Source organism: Triticum dicoccoides, chromosome 4B, assembly GCF_002162155.2.
Source record: "Triticum dicoccoides isolate Atlit2015 ecotype Zavitan chromosome 4B, WEW_v2.0, whole genome shotgun sequence".
Lineage (NCBI taxonomy): Eukaryota > Viridiplantae > Streptophyta > Magnoliopsida > Poales > Poaceae > Triticum > Triticum dicoccoides.
In genome coordinates, this window is record NC_041387.1 from 330,653,541 (window position 1) to 330,677,854 (window position 24,314).

Below are 24,314 nucleotides of genomic sequence, written 5' to 3' on the forward strand. Positions count from 1 at the left end.
GACACTCTTACTTATCGAAAGGACTATGATTGATACCCTACACTTGTGGGTTATAAAGACTCTTTTCGGGTGCCGTTGCTGGGGAGTGAAGAGCTCTTGGTAAGTGGAAATTGATAAGGAAAAACCTATACTACATGCTGAAATTTACTTTCACTTGTTACTACGGAAAACAATCCTTTTAGGGGTTTGTTTGGGGTATCTTCGCCTCGACGAAAAACACAAAGAGTTGCCCCTCAACCTACTATACAAACTAAAAATATTAGTTATGAAATTCCTTCAGGTATGATAGAGCAATTACTAGCTAATCCTTATGCAGGAGACGGAATGAAGCATCTTGATATGCATTTGATACATGTGGATGAAATTTGTGGATTGTTTAAGCTTGCAGGTTTACCTGGAGATGAAGTTAAGAAGATGGTTTTACCTTCATCTTTGGGGGGGAAGCATTGACATGGTATGGGCTATGTGATGATTTGGATCTTGGTATTGGAATCGATTGAAAATGGAATTTCACCAAAAGTTTTATCCTATGCATCTAGTTCATCGTGATCGGAATTACATATATAACTTTTGGCCTCGTGAAGGAGAAAGTACCGCTCTATATTGGGGAGGCTTAAGTAAATGTTATATTCATGCCCCAATCGTGAGCTCTCCAGAGAAATTATTATTCAGAATTTTTATGCTCGGCTTTCTCGTTATGATCAATCATGCTCGATACTTCTTGTGCTAGTTCTTTTATGAAGAAGACTATTGAATTCAGGTGGGATCTTTTCGAGGGAATTAAACGCAACTCTGAAATTTGGGAACTCGACGAAAGTAAAGAGTCAAGTATTAAGCTTGAGTTTGATTGTGTTAAGTCTTTTATGAATAATGATGCTTTTCACATGTTTAGCACTAAATATGTACCTGACTCTGAGATAGTAGCCTCCTTTTGTGAATCATTTGCTACTCATGTTGATCTCCCTAAATATAAGTTGTTTAAATATCACCCCCTATTAAATAAGAAACTAAAGAACCGGTTATAGTTAAAGATGAAACTATCATTTACAATGTTGATCCAGTAGGTACCCGCTGCTTATATTGAAAAACCACCTTTCCCTGTTAGGATAATGGAACATCCTAAGGTGTCATCAGTGGTTCACAAAAGCAATATTAAAGCATCTAAACCCTCTGAACAAATTAAAGTAGAACCTAGTGTTGCTATGGTTAAAGATCTCTTGGTCGAAAATATTGATGGGCATGTTATTTACTTCTATGATGAAGTAGCTAGAATTGCCAAACCCGACACTATAGAGAATAACAAGCCTGTTGTTGGCATGCATGTTGCCTCAGTTAAAATAGGAGATCATAGCTATCATAGTTTATGTGATTTGGGTGCTAGTGTTAGTGCTATTTCTTTTACCTTATACCAAGAAATTATGAATGATATGGCACCCACTGAAATAGAAGACATAGATGTCGCTATTAAACTTGCTAATAGAGATACCATCACACCACTTGGGATTGTTAGAGATATTGAAGTCTTGCACGGGAAAATAAAATACCCTACTAATTTTCAATTCTTGGTTCCCCACAAGATGATTTTTGTCCCATATTTTCGGTAGACCTTTCTTGAACACTGTCAATGCTAAGATAGATCGCCATAAAGAAACAGTGAGCGTCAATTTTGGTGATGTGTCTCATGCGTTTCATTTTTCTAAGTTTCGTAGGCAACCTCATGATAAAGAATTACATAGTAAGGATGAAATAATTGGTCTTGCTTCTACTTCCATACCTCCTATTGATCCATTATAACAATATTTTCTAGACCATAAAAATGATATGCACTTTCATGAAAGAAATGAAGTAGACATAATTTTCTTTGAACAAGAACCTCTCCTTAAACACAATTTGCCTATTGAAACTTTAGGAGGTCCTCCTCCACCTAAAGATGATCCTGTGTTTGAATTAAATCAATTGCCTGACACTATGAAATATGCTTATCTTGATGAGCAAAAGAAATATCATGTTATTATTAGTGCTAACATTTCTGAACACGAAGAAGAGAGATTATTAAAAACTCTGAGGAAGCACCGTGCTACTATTGGATAAACTCTTGATGATCTTAAGGGCATTAGTTCCACTCTCTGTAAACACAAGATTAATATGGAGCCCGATGCTGAACATGTTGTTGATCATCAACGACATTTGAATCCTAATATGAAAGCAGTGGTAAGAACTGAAATACTAAAACTTCTGGAGCAGGTATAATCTATCCCATAGCTGATAGTAGATGGGTAAGTCCCGTTCATTGTGTTCCTAAGAAAGGAATTATTGCTGTTGTTCCTAATGATAAAATGTACTTATTCCACAAAGAACAGTGACATGCTATAGAATGGTAACTGATTTTAGAAAATTAAAAAAAGCTACTAGAAAAGATCATTATCCTCTGCCTTTCATTGATCAAATGTTAGAAAATTGTCAAAGCACACACACTTTTGTTTTATTAATGGATATAATGGTTTCTCTCAAATACCTGTTTCACAACCTGATAAGGAGAAAACCACCTTCACTTGCCCTTATGGAACTTATGCTTATAGACGTATGCCATTTTTTATGTAATGCACCTGTTACCTTCCAAAGATATATGACTGCTATATTCTCTGACTTTTGTGAAAATATTGTTGAGGATTTCATGGATGATTTCTCTATTTACGGAACTTTTGTTGATGATTTCTTAAGCAACATTGATCGAGTTTTGCATAGATGTGAGCAAACTAATCTTGTCTTGAATTGGGAGAAGTGCCACTTTGTGGTGAATGAAGGCATTGTCTTGCGGCATAAAATTTATGAGCATGGTATTGAGGTGGATAAAGCTAAAGTTGATGCAATTGAGAAAATGCCATGTCCTAAAGACATTAAAGACATTCGTAGTTTCCTTGGTCATGCTGGTTTCTATAGGAGGTTTATTAAAGACTTCTCTAATATTTCTAGGCCTCTTACTAATATTTTACAAAAGGATGTTCCATTTATTTTTTATGATGATTGTGTAGAAGCCTTTGAAACACTTAAGAAAGCCTTAACTTCTGCACCTATTGTTCAACCACCTGATTGAACTTGCCTTTTGAAATTATGTGTGATGCTAGTGCTTATGATGTTGGTGTTGTTCAAGGACAAAGAGTTGATAAGAAATTAAATGTTATCCTTTATGCTACTAAAACTCTATACAGTGCACAAAGAAATTATGCTACTCCTAAAAAAGAATTTTTAGTAGTTGTGTTTGCTTGTGATGAATTCAGATCTTACATTGTTGATTCCAAAGTCAATTGTTCACACCAATCATGCCGCTATAAAATATCTTGTGGAAAAGAAAGATGCTAAACCTAGACTCATTAGGTGGGTTCTCTTGCTACTAGAATTTGATTTGCATATTACTGATAGGAAAGGATTTGAGAACCCCATAGCTGATAGCTTGTCTAGGTTAGAAAATATTCTTGATGACCCACTACCTATTGATGATAGCTTTCTCATGAACAATTAGCTGCGATAAAATGCTTCTCATAATACTCCTTGGTATGATGACTATGCTAATTATATTGTTGCTAAATTTATACCACCTAGTTTCACATACCAACAAAATAAAAAAAATCTTCTATGACTTAAGACATTACTTTTGGGATGACCCACATCTTTATAAAGAAGGAGTAGATGGCAATATTAGACGTTGTGTACCTGAGGATGAATAGGAACAAATGCTATGGAAATGTCACTCCGAAGCTTATGGAGGACATCATGCGGGAGATAGAACTGCACTGAAGGTATTACAATCTGGTTTTTATTGGCCTACTCTTTTCAAAGATACCCTTAAGTTTGTCTTATCTTGTGATGAATGCCAAAGAATTGATAATGTTGGTAAGCATTAGGAAATGCCTATGAATTATTTACTTGTTATTAAACCATTTGATGTTTGGGGCTTTGATTATATGGGACCTTTTCCTTCCTCTAATGGGTATAGACATATTTTAGTTGTTGTTGATTATGTCACTAAGTGGGTAGAAGCTATCCCTACTAGTAGTGCTAATCATAACACCTCCATTAAAATGCTTAAATAAGTTATCTTCCCAAGTTTTGAAGTCCCTGGATATTTAATGACTGATGATGGTTCACATTTTATTGATGGTGCTTTCCGTAGATTGCTTGCTAAATATGATGTCAACCATATAATTGCATCACCCTACCATACTCAATCTAGGGGTCAAGTTGAACTTAGCAATAGTGAAATAAAATTAATATTACAAAAAACTATCAATAGGTCCCGAAAGAATTGGTCTAAGAAAGTTGATGATGCACTTTGGGCCTATAGAACATCTTATAAAAATCCTATGGGTATGTCTCCATATAAAATGGTTTATTGAAATGCTTGTCATTTGCCTCTTGAGTTAGAACATAAAGCATATTGGGCAATCAAAGAACTCAATTATGACTTCAAATTTGCCGGTGAAAAGAGGTTATTTGATATTAGCTCACTAGATGAATGGGGAACCCAAGCTTATGAAAATGCCAAACTATTCACAGAAAAAGTTAAAAGTGGCATGACAACAGAATCCAAAAGCAGAAATTGAAAGTCAATGAATATGTTCTATTGTACAATTCTTGTTTTAGATTTTTTGCAGGAAAACTTCTATTCAAATGGGAAGGACCATATATCGTCGAAGAAATTTATCCCTCTGCAGCTCTCAGGATTAATAATGTCGAAGGTACCAAACCGAAGGTGGTCAATGGACAAACAATTAAACACTATAATTCAGGTACGCCTATTAATGTTGAAACTAACATTATCGAAACCATGACACCGGAGGAATACATAAAAGAGACCTTCTAGAATACTCCAGAACCTTGAAAAGGAAGAGGCACGTGATACGGTAAGTAAACGGACTCAAAAAATTCCACAAAAAATATTTTCTATCAGTTTTGGAATATTAGAAAAAAACTGGAAATAAGAAACAACCGGGAAGGCAACCTAGGTGCCCACAAGGCACCAAGGCGCACCTGCCCCACCAGGCGCGTCCTGGTGGCTTGTGCCCCCCTCGGGCACCTTCCCGTCTCTGTTTTCTTTCCATATGCTTGTTTCCCAAGATAGAAAATCTTTATATATACCGCCGAACAATTTGACCATGATTTCGCGGAAATATCCTATGTTCTTGTTTCAAGCTGTTTGCGACAGATCTAGATCGCCATGGCCGCACCAAGCTCTTCCAAGGGCAAGTTATTTGAGAGGGTAATCAATCCCTACATATCGGAGGTGATGAAGCACCCTCAAGCCATTGAGATGCGTGAGGGGGTGCTCGACATCTGGGTTGTTCAAGGGCCCAAGAAGACGGGAAGCCATTGATAACCCACAAGTATAGGGGATCGCAATAGTTTTCGAGGGTAGAGTATTCAACCCAAATTTATAGATTTGACACAAGGGGAGCCAAAGAATATTTGAAGGTATTAGCAGTTGAGTTGTCAATTAAACCACACCTGGAGATTAATTATCTGCAACAAATTTATTAGTAGCACAGTAATATGATAGTTTTGATGATAGCAGCAGTAGCAACAGTAACGGTAATAGTGATAGAAGTGATTTTGTGGCAGTAATGATAACAGTAGCAATAGTAAGAACTTAGCAAGAACAATATAAGATAAACTCGTAGGCATTGGATCGATGACTCGTTGGGTGATATTCATCATGAGACAGTTATAACCAAGGGCGATACGACACTAGCTCCAGTTCATAAATATAATGTAGGCATGTATTCCGTAAATAGTCATACATGCTTATGGAAAGAACTTGCATGACATCTTTTGTCCTACCTTCCCATGGCAGCATGGTCCTATTGGAAACTAAGGGATATTATGGCCTCCTTTTAATAGAGAACCAGAACAAAGCATTAGCACACGATGAATACATGAACTCCTCAAACTACAATCATCACCTGAGTGGTCCCGACTATTGTCACTCCGGGGTTGCCGGATCATAACACGTAGTAGGTGACTATAGCTTGCAAGATCATATCTAGAACATGGATATAATGGTGATAACAAAAACGGTTCAGATCTGAAATCATGGCACCCAGGTCCAACGTGACAAGCATTAAGCATGGCAAAGTCATAGCAACATCAATCTCAGAACATAGTTGATACTAGGGATCAAGCCCTAACAAAACTAACTCGACTACATGATGAATCTCATGCAACTCCTCACCGACCAATGAACCTACAAAGGAATTACTCACTCCTAGTGGGGAGCATCATGGAATTGGCGATGGAGATGTGTTGGTGGTGACAAAGATCGAACATCCCCCTCTCCGGAGCCCCAAACAGACTCCAGATCTGGCCTCGAGATGAACAAAAGGAGACGGCGGTGGCTCCATCTCATGAAATGCAATAACTCTTTCTCCCTGATTATTTTCTAGAATAATATGATTTTATAGCGTCGGTTTCAGGGTTAGCAGGGCCATCAGGTGGGCAGCCCCACTTGGGCACACCTGGGGGGTATGCGCGCCCTAGTGGGTTGTGCCCACCCAGGTGCCCCCCTCAGGTACCTCTTGGCTCCAGAAATCCTCTTTATTGATATAAAAATTCTTTGCAAAGTTTCCTTACATTCCGAGAACTTTTATTTCTGCACACAAAATTCAAATCATGCCAATTAGAGTCCAAAACAAGAGGAAAAGTGTTAGGAAATGTAGATACGTTGGAGACGTCTCAACTCCCCCAAGCTACCTTTGCTTATCCTCAATCAATTCAGTTGATAAACTGAAAGTGAAAAAGAAAAACTTTTATGAACTCTTTTGCTCTTGTTTCATAAATAAGCTTAAATAACACCCAGGTTTTTAGCAAGGATTATAACTAACCATGTTGACAATATCTCTTCAAAATTATATTAACTCATATCAATGACATAAACAACTAGAGAGCAATAATAAGATATCTTGAATAGCAACACGTTGTCAAAACAACCATGATATAATATGACAATAGCGGTATCTCGCTATCCCTTTCTGAGACCGCAAAACATTAATGCAGAGCACCCCCAAAGGGAAGCACTGATTTGTAGAGGTGCCAGAGCTCAAGTTTTTTTAAACAAAGGTAAATGATATTTTGAGACATGCACCCTTCTCATTTACTTCACAACTATCAGTTTTCAATATCTACCATGTTAAACACACTAGTAGCGGTTCCTAAGCGGAAATGTAAAGGTTATGACTCCATTGGGAGTTTTTGTTTGATTATTTGTAAGCTCTTTTCTTTTTGCAGTTTTGGACTGGGCATCCCTATTACCGCCCTTTTCTCATGCGATGGCGAGTGAATAAACACTCGACCTGAGAATAACCTGCTTAGCATGGAAGATAGTGACTGTGGCGACCGGTTTTCCGGGTATTAATTTCCAGAAAATGGTCGTTGTGCTCACCAGCCCCAGGATTACTGTTAGCTGATGAGACACCGACTTGATACATAATTTCCAAGCAAAATACGAAATATGTAGTACAAGACTATTCTGGCCTGTGAGTACAACAAATGGTTTATAGTGGTTTATGGCGGAAGCGGTTTGTGAATCATCAGTGTCTATGGGACTCCATTTCCCACAAGAATAGCTGACCAGGTAACTCCTATCTTCGCGAGGCTGCTACCACCACTGCTTAGGTTCCGGGGCTGTCATCGCGTCGCTCCTCTCCGTGCAAGAAATCTTGCCAAGACAATAGCCAGGGACAAGCCAGTGAGTACTTTGAATGTACTCGCAAACATTATGAACACTGGGATAATATAAATGATAATCATGCACTGAAATATTCTATGATCACATCGTCAGTCATAAATAAAATCTCTTATGCATGCAAACAGGTTATTTACATGCAACATGAATGAGCAATAGTGGAGTGAGAAAAAAAATGCCGCAGTTGGGCGTCTGTGCGACACCATGTAAAGGGATTATAAAGTAAATAAATAACAAGCAATGCCACAGTCGGGCGTCTGAGCGACACCACATAATGGGCTTATAAAGTAAATAAATAAAAAGCAATGCCACAGTCGGGCGTCTCAGCGACACCGCATAAAGGGCTTATAAAGTAAATAAATAACAAGCAATGCCACAGTCGGGCGTCTCAGCGACATCGCATAAAGGGCTTATAAAGTAAATAAATAACAAACAATGCCACAGTCGGGCGTCTCAGCGACACCGCATAAAGGGCTTATAAAACAAATAATCACAATAAATATCCAGGGGATAGAACCCGCCTAGGGATACTCAATAATTCAAATAATATAATGGGTTAGTCCATAATAATAATCAAAATCATCATAATCAGCACAAGTCATGATCCAAGTTTTGTTTTAACGGTTTCTCCTCCGAAGACCGACACTAAGACCGACACTTGACCCAACCCAGACTGTAGTCCTTAACCATGGACACGGCTACTCGAATAAGTTTAATCTCTGCAGAGGGTGTATTCTTTACCCACGAGTAACGGATTCCTTTAGTCCATCGGGAGTAATTCCGTGTACGGTCTTTTCAATGAAAACGCACCTGACTTGCACACACCAGCTTAACTTACCGGTGTCTGGAATCACCCACGACACTCGTTAAGCAAAACTCTAAGTGGGGAGGCTACAACCTCAATTAGCATGGGATCACAAAATTTATACCGCGCGCAAAACTGGGGAAGCTACCCCCTCGGCTACAACCGAAACACCCATGCCCCCTGACCGGATGACTGGCTTTAATCCATGGCCATGGTACCCTCATCCCGGCCCCTCTGTACGGTGTGTGCTAGAACGGGGTTGGCAAATTACTGAACCGTACCCTACCTGTGGCAGGGACAAGTGGTAGCATGAAACAAGTGTGGGGGTTACTGGAACAAGACTAGATCTACGGTCGACTCAGGAGGTTAATAATTTCCCTGTATGACATGTATAACAATTATATTTCAACCAACAGAATCACCGCTCATTACACCTTACTATGCCATACCGGACATAACCGTCCCGACGGAGACCGGAGACAAGCTCACGCCTACCCAAGGCAGAGGTTTTCCCGGATTCCTTTCCGGCATGCATGCAAGGCACATGAGGATGATTACCATCTCAAGTATATTCATTTCCACCAGCAAGGAAATCACTAATATGCATTCATGCAAAGGAGCGTATCACCACATAAAATAACGAGTTTTCTGAAATAAGGTGGTGTTATAATCGTGTCAACCAACACATCAAAAATATTATACCAGGGTTCAGGATGCTTTCCTTCAAGTTGTGGGGAGGCAAGGTGCACTCCAAAAGTTTTTGAAGGCTTTCTCCTTTCTCCAAAAATCCTATTTAAAAGATTTTTGAATCAATAAATAGTTTCAAAAACAGTACCAAAAAGTTGTCTGAATTTTTTTGAAATAAATCTTAAAATAAACTAGACAATATTTGGGAGAGGTAGGAAAAAGAATCAATTCATTTGGAGTTATATTTAAAAAGTTATAGACAGTCAAAGTTTTGGTCAAAATCTGTGATTTAAAAAAAATAAAATAGAAAAAGAAAACGATTCGAATATACGTACACGTCGAAGGCATATTCCGACTTTACGCCTCCACTAATCCAGCGTGGACCGTGCATGGTCACTGACAATGGGCCCGCCTGGCCCACTGGTCAGGTTTGACTAGTCCACCTTCCCTCCTCGTCCTCTGCCCTAGAGGGGGCGGGACTCCGGCGACGCTCGCCGGCGAACGGCGGCACCGTTCGAGAAACAGAGGTCACCTGCAGGCTCAGGGGGTCGAGGCGGTCACTCCGGTGGTCGCTTTGGTCTCTGGGGTGGAAGGAGCTGCCGGCGGCGAGCTCCGCAGCGGACGGTGGCCGTCGGGAAGAGTGAGTTGTCGCCCACGGCGAGTCCCGATCAAAATTGAGTAGGGGGATGGACTCACGAGGGGGAGAGGGGGCTCCTGGTGAAGAGAGTGGAGAGGGGGAGGCCCTGGTGGTGCCGGAATGACCGGGACAGTGGCGGCGGCCATGGTTGCCGGAGATGGGGAAGAAGACCTCCCCGGGTCGATTGGCTGCCACGGGGAAACGAGGGGGGTGATTTGAGGCTACCTGGGGAACGGGACGTGCTCGGGGGCCTCTTTTTATAGCACATCCAAGTTGGTTCGCGGCGGCCATGGATAAGGTCGCCGGCGACCGTCTTTTTGTAGCATCCGGGGAACGTGGCGGCGACGAGCGCTAGGGAACATGCTTGTGGAAGAGCTCACGCTGCTCCAGGGGGCAGGTGGCGAGCGGGAGAGGCTCGGGCGGCGCCGATCAGAGCAGGGGCTGTCGGGTGGCCGTGGCGGCTAGCTCCTGTCTTGTCGGAGACGTGGCGAGGGGCTGCTTGGCGTGTTCTGGTGAGAGGGTGAGTGCGTGGCATGGCTCTGCAGTGTGGGCAAAACCAGGGGCGCGACGCGGCGGCTCGGGCGCAGCACGTGCAAAACGCGTGCTCTGCTCGTGCCCAGAGCACGCACGAAACGTGCTCGACAAAATGCTAATGCATGCTATGGGGCTCTAAACCACAAGAGGGTTAGCAGGGTGGAGTTGTAGGCTAGGGCAAAACCATGGGACATGCTGGTCTGGTCAGGGGGTCAGGTTCACAATGTAAACAAAAACTCATGCCCAATCTGTCCATGCTCTCAAGGTGTTTGACAAAATGCCACAAGCACCTAGGCATTTCTTGGAGTGGTCAAATCTTCCATATTGGGGTCTCTTTGGATTCATAAGAGGGTGGTGAGGTTAGTTTGTAAAAAGGACAAACTTGTTAGTGCAAGTTTTGCAAAACTTCAGATTAGGACAGAAAGAACAGGGCATGATTGCAGGAACTAGAATTGCTCCAATGAGTCCAACCTCTTGGACTTAAGGGTTTAGCAGGGAGGACTACAAGTAGGAAAAGAAATCAAGGATAAAGGAGCAATTTAAAATATAGTTGATGTACAAATCATCAAGTTGGACCAGAATGGAAACGAGGTTGATTCACTCAATTTTTTCAAAGGACAACACTGGGTTTTTGCAAAAAGTTAATTAACATACTCATATTGACATCCCAAAATTTTGGTGGAAGTTTTAAAGAAATATTTAAATAGGTTGTAGTGTAAACTGCCCACTGGACCAGATTTGAAAATTATGAGTAGAACTCAAAATATCCAGAGATTGAAATATATTTTTGCATAAAAATGTTTTAAAAACATCACATGACATCTCCAAATTTTGGTGGGATTTTTGAATGAATTTATAAAAGGGTTGCAGTGCAAATGGGACCCTAAACTTATGAAAAACCAAATTAGAGAAATAAAGCTCAGGAAAAAAATTATATAAATAATCCTACTGATAAAAGAATTGTTTTATTTGAGAGGGTAAGAGAGTCCAATAAAATTGGGAAGTTTTTCACTTGAGGTAAAAACTCCATAAAAATAAGGGAAGAATGGTTCTGAAATCAAAAGAAAATCCAGAAAACAAAAGTTTAAGTTCCTGGCCAAATTTTAATTAATAAAACAAGGTTAAAAAATTTGGGGTGTCACAGCACTACCCCTCTTAAGAAAAAAAATCTTGTCCTCGAGATTTGTTAGGAGTTGTTTTGAAAAACAATTACTCCACGGTTACATGTTTTTGCAAACAGGGTATGTGTTCGAGCGGTTGGGAGTCTGCTGCCGTGGTGCTGTGTGACATAAAATAATCCATGTCGTGAGAAGGTGTATGATGCAGCAGCTCAGGGAAAAGAAATCTCACTCCAGGATTTTTCGCGAGAGAAAACAGTAGTATATTAGAGTCAAACCACAACAGAACTACTCACATTAATAGAAACTAAATGATTTACTCGCCTCGCAAACTCGGGGTACCACACATAACTTACAGCTTATAAATAAATGTTGCAATAATAAACACAGCAGCGACGTCTATAATGCAAACGGTAACTGGACGGGGTCCCTAGAAAGCGTCTCTGGTACTGGGACACACTCCTCTTCTATCGGGGGAAGTGGATTGACCAGTCGATGAATGCGTCTCTCCTGGTCGGGCCTCAGTGGTCTGCCGATGGCGATCTGAGGATTTAAAACCGCGAGGCTCTGGAGATAACCCATCACACGTTGGGTTAAACGTTCTTGAGCGATGACATACTGGACAAGATTGGCCAGTACTGGGTCTCTCTCAATTCGTCCACCGGGAAAGGATGTTACTTCCCCGGGTGCTGCACAGCTCGGAAAGTAATAATACCCCCGTTCGCTGGCATAGGGTACCGCGAATCGAAGGCGAGCAAGCTCTTCATACGCAGTAGCTTCTATGGCCATATGCGGGGTCGGCATAGATTTCCCCATGAAGGAGACCTCTGTTGGGTCTTGGTTTGAGTCTACGGGAGGGATGTGTACTACTGCCCAATATCTCGAGGTGGACCGGGTGATTCTCGATTTGAATAGCTCGTACTGGGGTGGCTGGGTAGAACCCATGGTACTGCAGGTAAAATCCCACAATATTTTGACAAAGCTACCTGGGGTTGCATCTGGGGTTCTCAGATAAATACTAGGGCTCGGCATGGTAGGAAATGGTGCACAAGGTGAGGGGTGCTTGGCAAGGTCACGAGGTGGCCTTTTTTATAGCAATGGAGCTGGGTCATTTTACCGTGGTGAAAGGTAATGAATTTGACAGTTCAGCTCCAAGGGTCGGGGTCAAAGCCACAGATACACACATCCCACTAAAGTGATGTATCACTGTGGGGGTCGTCGAGGTGGTTTGGTAGCTGTGCCCAGAATGAAATGCAACTGCACGTTGATATATCCTTGCAAGGTTACTATTTAAATAACAGAGGCATGACGACAGGCTGCGTTTATTTACAAGGTCACACGATTACAAAGCGAGGATACACTGGGACTCGACACTACTCGAGTGACTTAGTCTACCTCATCTATATCCAAGCGGGCGTGCCTTGTGGATGTCGAGGCTTCTCCTAGGGTCTCACTGTCGGGATTAGCTGGAGGAGGTTGAGGGGTTGCAGGGTCGGGGTGGCGATGATGACCATCGCGGGGATTGTTGGCCACAATCCCGTTGGAGTGGGCTCCCAAAAGGCAACAAAGCACTTCTGGGGTCATCAAAGCACTTTGGTTGATGGTTGGGGCTGACCTCAGGGTCTCGATCGGGTGTCCGAACAGCACGACTGGGTTGTCGGCGTCGGGCTCGTCTTCCCTACTTGTCGGGGCTTGGTGAACCAGCTCTCCACGAGTTGCGATCAGATCAATGGTGATTTGATCGAACAGTGCCTCTAGTGCACCTACATAGCATACTAGGTGCAACAATGCAGGATCCGTCTCGTGATCTTCATTGGCAACTTGGGGTGGTCTACCATACCCTTCACGTCTAGGGTAGTAGTAGAAAGAGCGACAGTTAACTCTGGGCGACAAGTGCCGGAGTTGAACTATAGCTTCTCGAGCAGCTAGCTGGATGGCTTGTGGCTCAAAGGAAGTTGTCCTTCCGGTGAACCTGTAGGGGCGTTCTGGCGACAGACTCCTACCGTAGATGTGCACAGTGGCCCAGAATTGACGGTCCTCACCGCTCATGGGTCCTTGGTACACAACATATTCTGGGGGCTCTTCTAACGCATAGGCACGACGGGTGAGGTTTGCAAGTATGGTCACAAAACCTCCAAGGTTGGTTGCTGTGGTCTCATTGTGCACGACGGGGCCATGGATTATGGCTCGGTTTGGGGTAGAGGCTGTGTTGTGCTGGGTTGGGGCTAGCATGCCCTTTTTATAGGAAAAGGGGATGGAGTCTTCCTTCGCACGCTTGCGAATGAGACATCTTGGGTGCTGGTCACTGGTGCATGATAGACAGGCTAGGTTGATAGGTTGGGCACGGACTGCCAAAAGGTGTCGGGGTCACTATGTGGCTATCTTGCACGAGAAGCTTGGCTGGGATTTGGTTAAGGTCTGGTGGGTTGGTTTCCCTAACTTTTTCGACCTGGCTAAGATAGGATTAGTCAATGGTCAGCCTGGCTCTGATACCAAGTTTGTGGCGACCGGTTTTCCGGGTATTAATTTCCAGAAAATGGCTATTGTGCTCATCAGCCCCAGGATTACTTTTAGCTGATGAGACACCGACTTGATACAGAATTTCCAAGCAAAATACGAAATATGTAGTACAAGACCATTCTGACCTGTGAGTACAACAAATGGTTTCTAGTGGTTTATGGCGGAAGCGGTTTGTGAATCATCAGTGTCTATGGGACTCCATTTCCCACAAGAACAGCTGACCAGGTAACTCCTATCTTCGCGAGGCTGCTACCACCACTGCTTAGGTTCCGGGGCTGTCATCGCGTCGCTCCTCTCCGTGCAAGAAATCTGGCCAAGACAATAGCCAGGGACAAGCCAGTGAGTACTTTGAATGTAGTCGCAAACATTATGAACACTGGGATAATATAAATGATAATCATGCACTGAAATATTCTATGATCACATCGTCAGTCATAAATAAAATCTCTTATGCATGCAAACAGGTTATTTACATGCAACATGAATGAGCAATAATGGAGTGGAAAAAATGCCGCAGTCGGGCGTCTGTGCGACACCACGTAAAGGGCTTATAAAGTAAATAAATAACAAGCAATGCCACAGTCGGGCGTCTGAGCGACACCACATAAAGGGCTTATGAAGTAAATAAATAACAAGCAATACCACAGTCGGGCGTCTCAGCGACACCGCATAAAGGCCTTATAAAGTAAATAAATAACAAGCAACGCCATAGTCGGGCGTCTCAGCGACACCGCATAAAGGGCTTATAAAGTAAATAAATAACAAACAATGCCACAGTCGGGCGTCTCAGCGACACCGCATAAAGGGCTTATAAAACAAATAATCACAATGAATATCCAGGGGATAGAACCGTCCCAGGGATACTCAATAATTCAAATAATATAATGGGTTAGTCCATAATAATAATCAAAATCATCATAATCAGCACAAGTCATGATCCAAGTTTTGTTTTAACGGTTTCTCCTCCGAAGACCGACACTAAGGTCGACACTTGACCCAACCCAGACTGAAGTCCTTAACCATGGACACAGCTACTCGAATAGGTTTAATCTCTGCAGAGGGTGTACTCTTTACCCATGAGTAACAGATTCCTTTAGTCCATCGGGACTAATTCCGTCTACGGTCTTTTAAATGAAAACACACCTGACTTGCACACACCAGCTTAACTTACCGGTGTCTGGAATCACCCAGGACACTCGTTAAGCAAAACTCTAAGTGGGGAGGCTACAACCTCGATTAGCATGGGATCACAAAATTTATACGGCGCACAAAACTAGGGAAGCTACCCCCTCGGCTACAACCGAAACACCCATGCCCCCTGACCGGATGACTGGCTTTAATCCATGGCCATGGTACCCTCATCCCGGCCCCTCTGTACGGTGTGTGCTAGAAAGGGGTTGTCAAATTACTGAACCGTACCCTTCCTATGGCCGGGACAAGTGGTAGCACGAAACAAGTGTGGGGGTTACTGGAACAAGACTCGATCTACAGTCGACTCAGGAGGTTAATAATTTCACTGTATGACATGTATAACAATTATATTTCAACCAACAGAATCACCGCTCATTACACCTTACTATGCCATACCGGACATAACCGTCCTGACGGAGACCAGGGACAAGCTCATGCCTACCCAAGGCAGAAGTTTTCCCGGATTCCTTTCCGACATGCATGCAAGGCACATGAGGATGATTACCATCTCAAGTATATTCATTTCCACCAGCAAGGAAGTCACTAATATGCATTCATGCAAAGGATCGTATCACCACATAAAATAACGAGTTTTCCGAAATAAGGTGGTGTTATAATCGTGTCAACCAACACATCAAAAATATTATACCAGGGTTCAAGATGCTTGCCTTCAAGTTGTGGGCAGGCAAGGTGCACTCCAAAAGTTTTTGAAGGCTTTCTCCTTTCTCCAAAAATCCTATTTAAAAGATTTTTGAATCAATAATTAGTTTCCAAAACAGTAGCAAAAAGTTGTCTAATTTTTTTTTGAAATAAATCTTAAAATAAACTAGACAATATTTGGGAGAGGTAGGAAAAAGAATCAATTCAGTTGGAGTTATATTTAAAAAGTTATAGACAGTCAAAGTTTTGGTCAAAATCTGTTATTTAAAAAAATAAAACAGAAAAAGAAAACGATTCGAATATACGTACACGTCGAAGGCGTATTCCGACTTTACGCCTCCACTTATCCAGCGTGGACCGTGCGTGGTCACTGATAGTGGGCCCGCCCTGCCCACTGGTCAGGTTTGACTAGTCCACCTTCCCTCCTCTTCCTCTGCCCGAGAGGGGGCGGGACTCCGGCGACGCTCGCCGGCGAACGGCGGCACCTTTCGAGAAACAGAGGTCACCCGCGGGCTCAGGGGGTCGAGGCGGTCACTCCGGTGGTCGCTTTGGTCTCTGGGGTGGACGGAGCTGCCGGCGGCGAGCTCCGCAGCGGACGGTGGCCGTCGGGAAGAGTGAGTTGTCGCCCGCGGCGAGTCCCGATCAAAATTGAGTAGGGGGATGGACTCACGAGGGGGAGAGGGGGCTCCTAGTGAAGAGAGTGGAGAGGGGGAGGCCCTGGTGGTGCCGGAATGACCGGGACAGTGGCGGCGGCTGTGGTTGCCTGAGATGGGGAAGAAGACCTCCTCGGGTCGACTGGCTGCCACGGGGAAATGAGGGGGGGTGATTTGAGGATACCTGGGGAACGGGACGCGCTCGGGGGCCTCTTTTTATAGCACATCCAAGTCGGTTCGCGGTGGCCGTGGAGAAGCTCGCCGGCGACCGTCTTTCTGTAGCATCAGAGGAACGTGGCGGCAACGAGCGCTACGGAACACGCTTGTGGATGAGCTCGCGCTGCTCCAGGGGGAAGGTGGCGAGCGGGAGAGGCTCGGGCGGCGCCGACCAGAGCAGGGGCTGTCGGGCGGCCGTGGCGGCTAGCTCCTGGCTTGTCGGAGACGTGGTGAGGTGTGCTTGGCGTGTTCTGGTGAGAGGGTGAGTGCGTTGCGCGGCTGTGCAATGTGGGCAAAACCAGGGGCGCGACGCGGCGGCTCGGGCGCGGCACGTGCAAAACACGTGCTCTGCTCGCGCCCAGAGCACGCACGAAATGTGCTCGACAAAATGCTAATGCATGCTATGGGGCTCTAAACCACAAGAGGGTTAGCAGGGTAGAGTTGTAGGCTAGGGCAAAACCATGGGACATGCTGGTCTGGTCAGGGGGTCAGGTTCACAATGTAAACAAAAACTCATGCCCAATCTATCCATGCTCTCTAGGTGTTTGACAAAATGCCACAGGCACCTAGGAATTTCTTGGAGTTGTCAAATCTTCCATATTGGGGTCTCTTTGGATTCATAAGAGGGTGGTGAGGTTAGTTTGTAAAAAGAACAAACTTGTTAGTGCAAGTTTTGCAAAACTTCAGATTAGGACAGAAAGAACAAGGCATGATTGCAGGAACTAGAATTGCACCAATGAGTCCAACCTCTTGGACTTAAGGGTTTAGTAGGGAGGACTACACAAGTAGGAAAAGAAATCAAGGATAAAGGAGCAATTTAAAATATAGTTGCTATACAAATCATCAAGTTGGACCAGAATGGAAAAGAGGTTGATTCACTCAAATTTTTCAAAGGACAACACTGGGTTTTTGCAAAAACTTAATTAACATACTCATATTGACATCCCAAAATTTTGGTCGAAGTTTTAAAGAAATATTTAAATAGGTTGTAGTGTAAAACTGCCCACTAGACCAGATTTGAAAATTATGAGTGGAACTCAAAATATCCAGAGATTGAAATATATTTTTGCATAAAAATGTTTTAAAAACATCACATGACATCTCCAAAATTTGGTGGGATTTTTGAATGGATTTATAAAAGGGTTCCAATGCAAATGGGACCCTAAACTTATGAAAAAACAAATTAGAGAAATAAAGCTCAGGAAAAAATATTATATAAATAATCCTACTGATAAAAGAATTGTTTTATTTGAGAGGGTAAGAGAGTCCAATAAAATTGGGAAGTTTTTCACTTGAGGTAAAAACTCCATAAAAATAAGGGAAGAATGGTTCTGAAATCAAAAGAAAATCCAGAAAACAAAAGTTTAAGTTCCTGGCCAAATTTTAATTAATAAAACAAGGTTAAAATCTTTGGGGTGTCACAGTGACTACCTCCTGTGATTCCATGAACAATCCAGGCACACAAAAAGGATATTTATTTGAAGTTTTTAGAGTTGGCACATGCAAATTTACTTAGGACGGCAGGGTAATACCGCATATAGGTAGGTACGTTGGACTCATCTGGAATTACTTGGGTTCAGGTTTTTTATGTAAAAGTAGAGTTCCAACTTAGTACAAGTGAAGGCTAGCAAATAGGTTGAGAAGTGGCTATCTAGAGAGCAACAACGGTCATGACATGCATTATGCATAAGTAACATTGGATACTGTCGGGGAAACTGATCCACGAACACCTATGGGGCCGGCGGACCGAGCCCCTTTCGGTTCGGCGGGGGGCGGAGGTCGCACGAAGAGCGGATCAAGGCGAAGCACACGAGCAGTTTACCCAGCTTCGGAGCTCTCCGGAGAGATAACACTCCTACTGCTGCTTGTCTGCTTGTATTGTGTTCTTACTCGAGAGAGCTAAGTGTTTTTCTGGCTTTCGAATGAGTCGAACCCGCTTTTGAATGAGTCGAACCCCCTCTACGTTGCGCATGGGCCTCCTTTTATACGCTAAAGGGGTCACCGACAGGTGGCAACGCAGAGAAGGGTAAAAGTGTAAAAAGTGTTGCGGTTGGTACACCTACTTGCACAGTGTATCCTACCTAACCCTGACGGCAGGGGACAAAGGCATTAAATGCCCGTCTGCATCGCCCAAACAGTGCAAAAAGGTACCGTTAGGGACGCTACCGTTCGCCACGATGGCAGTCTTGTCAGCTTCGCATGCCACCGCGCACCGCTGGCTGCACAGCCTTCCGCCACGCGCGCCTGGAAAGGCCCCCAGAGCGACACGTTGGTGGATGTGCTGGAGCGTGGGCACAGAGTGGTGGCCTGCCGCGGCAAGCGCCTTGCCGCGGCCGTTATCTTGCCGCCCCGGAGGCTTGTCGCTCACCAGGCCTTGAGACGCCTTGGTTGGTCTTCCCGGCAAGCTCCTCTTGCCGGGGCCTTGTTGCCTTGCCGGGACGCGCAGCGCGTCGCGGCAAGTTCCTTGGGATGCCTTGGTTGGCCTTCCCGGCAAGCTCCTCTTGCCGGGGCCTTGGCTTGAATACTTTGTTCTTGAATGGCTCCAAAGGAACCATGGAGGACCTTGGCAGTCGCCCGGCAAGCCTTGCCGCGGGGCGCTGCAACTGCCCGTGCACAAGTTCGGGATACTAGGGTACCCCTATTCTAGTACACCGACAGGAGCCCCCGGGCCTGGGCCATACACGGTGCCGAGCGCTGTTGGGCCAGGCCCAAAACAGGGCACGGGCACACGCGGCCTGGGTTACGCCGTATCTGACTCCGTATCCACCGCGCCCTCCCTAACGGCACGCGTCGAATGCGGCGTCGTGGGAGAGATTGTGGGTGGTTTCTTTATTCGGAAGGGCGAAACGTCCGCCCCGTCCCTCTTTATAAGCAGAGGAAACAGGGGTAGTTCACCCATCTCGCCGTTTGTTGCTCCAACTCCAGAAATCTCCGCCGCTCCCCCCTTCTTCTTGAAGCAGAAAGAGAGCAGCGCTCCGCTCCCCATTGCCACCAGCATCACCAACGCCGCCGATCTGCCCCACCACCTCCGCCATGGCTCCAAAAGCCGACAAGGGGAAGGGCGTGAAGTCGGCCGAGGCGCAGCGACTCGCGGCGCTGCGGAAGGAGCGGGCCCTCTTCCCCCCTCAGCTCGGTGCGCAGGAGCTGAGGGAGTACTACTACCTCTTCTGGTCGACAGAGACGCGTGCGCATCCGCGCACGAGGGTACTCCCGGCTGCAGCTTCGGAACTGGCTCCAAGCGGGTACCCCTTCTTCGCATTGTTCTTCAACTGTGGGCTCTGCCCGCCCTTTTCTGATTTCTTCTGCGACATCATGAACACCTACGGGTTCCGCCTCCTTGACTTCACCCACAACGTCGTTCTGACCATGGCAGTTTTCGCACATTTGTGCGAAAACTTTGTCGGAGTCCACCCAAAATGTAGCCCTTTTCTGCCACTTCTTCATGCCTCGGGTCGAGAGAGGAGAGCCGCTTGCCGGAGGGATCGCCTAGATCTCGAGAGTCGGCAAGAAGGAGGCGTATCTGGAGGGTGAGCTCCGCAGCAAGTGGGAGGAGTGGAGAGCGGAGTGGTGCTGGATCGTCGAGGAGAACCCGTAGTCGTTCACTGCCCTGCGCCAAGCCCCAATAGTGCGCGGCAATGATTGGAGCAATGTGGCCCCGGAGGACGACAGGCTGAAGATTGCCGTCACCCGAATTCTTTGCCTCGGGCTTGCCGGGCTTACTGTAGGCGCAGTTGGCGCAGACTTTCTTCGCCGCCGCATCACCCCCCTGCAGGAGAGGGGGAGACCAGCCTGGGAGTTCAAGAACTCGGTGGATATCATGAGGCTGCGCCCGGGCCTCAACTTCAACTTCACTGTCCTGGAGCTGGATGCGATGCTCCTGGAGTTGTTCAAACGAGATCCCCAACATCCATTCACGCTGCCGAGGAGCGTCGTTCCGTTGTGCAACAATTCGTCGCTTGACCGGATCCGCGCGATGATGCCGTTGTGCGATTCGCACGGAATCGCCCCAACTTGGCAAGAACCTGCGGATGATGTTGTACAAGCGTTCTTCGACGACTTGGTAGAAGTGCCGGTCCGCGCCGACGAACAGAAGAGCCTCACCCGCGACACTACCGACGCGGAGCTGCAGCGCATCGCCACTAGGGCGGAAGAGGCTGCGGCAGCAGCTGCCGCGGGCGCGTTCGGGTTCACCGTAGAGGAGGCACAGGCGGCAGAGGCGGCAAGCCTTGCCGAGCGCGAGGAGTTTGTCGGCGAGGAAGAGCTTGCCGGTCCTGAAGACGAACCGAGCGAGCCCGGCGAGGGAGACCTTGTCGGGCCCGAATCTTCAGATACCGTGCCGCAAGTGGAGCCCCCAGCTGCACCAAGAAGGTGTCTCCGCAAGGCCGGGGACGTAGCGGGGCGGCAAATGAGCCAACAGCCTCCAAGCCGTGCGACACGCTCTACCGCGGCAAGCAATGTTGTCGCGGGAGCGCCTCACGCTGCTGCGGCAACTGGGGCGGGATCTTCCCGGTCCACCGCCACTGCCCCTGCCAAGCGGGCAAGGGATCCTACTCCTCCGCCTCGCCGCACCAGAGGGGAGCCGGACTTCTACCTCTCCGCGCTCAGCTCCGACGAGGAAGAGGAAGAGTAAGTTTCTTTGGTGCTCTTGTAGTTCTTCAATTCTTGCTGTTTTTGTCTTGTATCTGACTTGCTTCGATCTGAATCCATTCCTTTTCAGGACGCTGGCCCAGAGAGCGGCGAAGAGAGCCAAGGCCCCAGTGATTGTCATCGAAGATGATCCCACCGTGTCAGCAGGTGGTGTGTCTGAGACCACCTTGACGGACCCTGCAGCCACTCCCCAAAGCAGCCCCCAGCGCAGCCCCCAGCGTAAGTTTGTAGTTTACTTCCTGCTGTCGTGCGCGCATGGGTGCTCTTTTCTCTACTGATATCTTGCTTGTTGATTTGTGTAGGAGCAGAACAACCTCACCAGGAGGGCACGGAAGCCGCCCCCGAAGTGCCATCTGCTTCGACTACGCCGCCAAGGGAGGAGTCCCCGGCAAGGGAGCGCTCTCCGGCAAGGGAGAACTCCCCGGCAAGGGACAGTTCTCCGGCAAGGGACGGCACCAGTGATCCTCCGGCGGTTGAGACCGCGACCGCAGATCCTAGTACAGGTAATCTTCTTGCCTGAAATCTTCCCTTGGGCTCTTCTTCTTCTGAATTCCCTTTCTTGGATTTTTGCTTGACTTTTCTCCCTTCTTCGTTCTTCAGATCCATCTGCTGCGGAGCCAATGGAGACCGAGGACGCCGGCGAGGAAGGCGCGCGTGGCAGCAACGATGACGCTGCCGCCAACGAAGAAGGGGCCGGTGATGATGAGCCCGCCGGCGAAGAGGCCGCCAAGGCTGCCGCCGCAGAAGCTAGCGAGGGGTCGGGCGATCGCACTGACGGCCCTGAGGCTGCAGGAGCGCCAAGCGCTGCGCCGACCGCCGACCCCTCCGCCGCTGCTGCGGAGCCAGGCTCCGAAGAGCCCCAGCCAGGTGCCTACTTGAAGGCCGGCGATGGAATCTTCATCAAGCTTCCCTGGGCGTCAAGCTCCAGGGCGCCGGTCGAAGGAGAAGCTTTTGACAAGGAGGTGCTCGCCTCCGCTGGGTTGGCGCTGGTCGATGCGCCAAGCAGCAGCAGCGGCGAGTCTGAGGAGGAGCGGCTGCTGCGGAAGCTGCTGTCGCTCTACCGCACCCGACAAACCAAGCTGGCGTCCCGAGAAGCACTCGTCGCGAGGGCGGGAGTCGACATCGAGAAGCGCGCGAAGGAGCTCCGGGGTCTCAGGCAGGAAACTCTCCGGAGCTTGGCAGAGGAGCGGGAGCAAGTCGCCGAGGAGAGGAAAGCCTTCCTCCTCGCGATGGCTGAGGTTGAAGAGCAGCAGCGGCTTGCTGCCGAGAAGCTATCTGCGCAGGAGGGAGAGTTGGCGCAGCGCAAGGTCAACCTTGACAGCCATGAAGAGGAGCTTGCCGAGCGTGAGCAAGCAATCGGCGGGGCGCTCAAGGAAGCAAAGGACGTTGCCGCAGCTGCTGAGGCCGCCAAGATAGAACTGGAGGCGAAGGTGGCGCAGCTGGAGGCCAATATCAGGAAGAGCGGCGAGGAGCTTGCCGCGCTCAAGCGTGAGCGCGAGAAGGATGATGCCGCCCATGGTGAGCTGCAGGGTCTTCTCGCTCAGAGGAACAAGGAGCTCAGCGCCGCCAAGGACTCCAACGCGGATCTCGAGTTGAAGCTGGCTACGCTGACTCAGACGCTGGACATCACCAGGGAGCGAGAGGTGACCTTGTCGAAGAAGGTCAAGGCCGACGAGGCGCTGCTGGCGAATGCTACTGCCGCCCACGACGCCTTCAGGGAGACAGTGGAGCATTGGACTGAAGGGCTGGTGAATATCGCTGCAGTCATCGACGGGGAGCTAGCGCAGCTGGGGATGGAGGACTTTGGGTATCCCTCCGACGAGCATCTCCAACCCAGCGCCAAGCTCAGCCTGTTCTTCAAGGGCGTGGCGACGGCACTCCAGCGGCTCCGGGAGAGGATCCCAAAGCAGCTGGCCGACGAGTCGCACAGGATTTGCGCGGGGGCTCTCCAGAAGGTGTTGATGAAGGTGGCCTTCCGCAACCCAGGCCTCAACCTCACCAACGTCCTCAAGTCCTTGCCGCCTGACGCCGATCTGGATGCGCTCAAGGCCCTTGTCGCACCCATTGTGGACAAGGTGAGCGAGATCAAGAGGGTTGAGGGCGATCGCGTAGACTAGGCCGCCCGTTTTCTCTTTCTCCTTGTCGCTGCTAGCCATATTATAAGATCAATCTATTAGAGCTGCTACAAGTTATTTTGTAATGCAACTCTATTTCTGTTATCAATTGCTACGTTATTTCCTTTACTAGATTCCTTCCTTTGTATGTTTTTACCCTACGCTTTTAGGGGACTTGTCGGCGCGGGCACCCAAGCTGCGAGCGCTGAGTGCGGGACGTTAGCAGCCTGCTGGCGGTGCTGCTTCCGACAAGAAACCTTGTCGCGACTAGTTGCAGCACACTTAAGTTGTTGAGCGGACTCGAAACAAAGTAAGGGTGCAACTAGCTACGAGTTCGTTCCTCCGCGCACAGGTTTTCCATACAAAGTCCGGTCGTTCGAGGAAGATAACTTAAAAATTAAAACTAATTGCTCAAACTTTGGCAACTTAGCTTTTCTGTCGTTCGCTTCCCGGCAAGGCGAAACTTCCTTAAACGACGCCTGGTCCACACCCTTATCTTCTCCTTTCCCCCTGGCAAACTTGTGTGCGAGGGAACCTTCCTTTCCTTTGTTGAGAAAAAGAAAGAAGAGAAAATAAAGATATGGAGCCTTTCGGCTCGTTATTGGTTACCGGGGGTAGGTGCTGCACAAAGTGTCAGATAACGCATGCAAGAAAGAATATAATGCATGAAATTGACAAGATGTGCGGAGCACATGAGCTTTACTTATGCACGGGATCTGCGCCCGGCTTTGTACAAAGGATTACATGCAACATCGGCAAGACTTGTACAAAAGGTGGTTGCCGGAACGGGTTCCGGC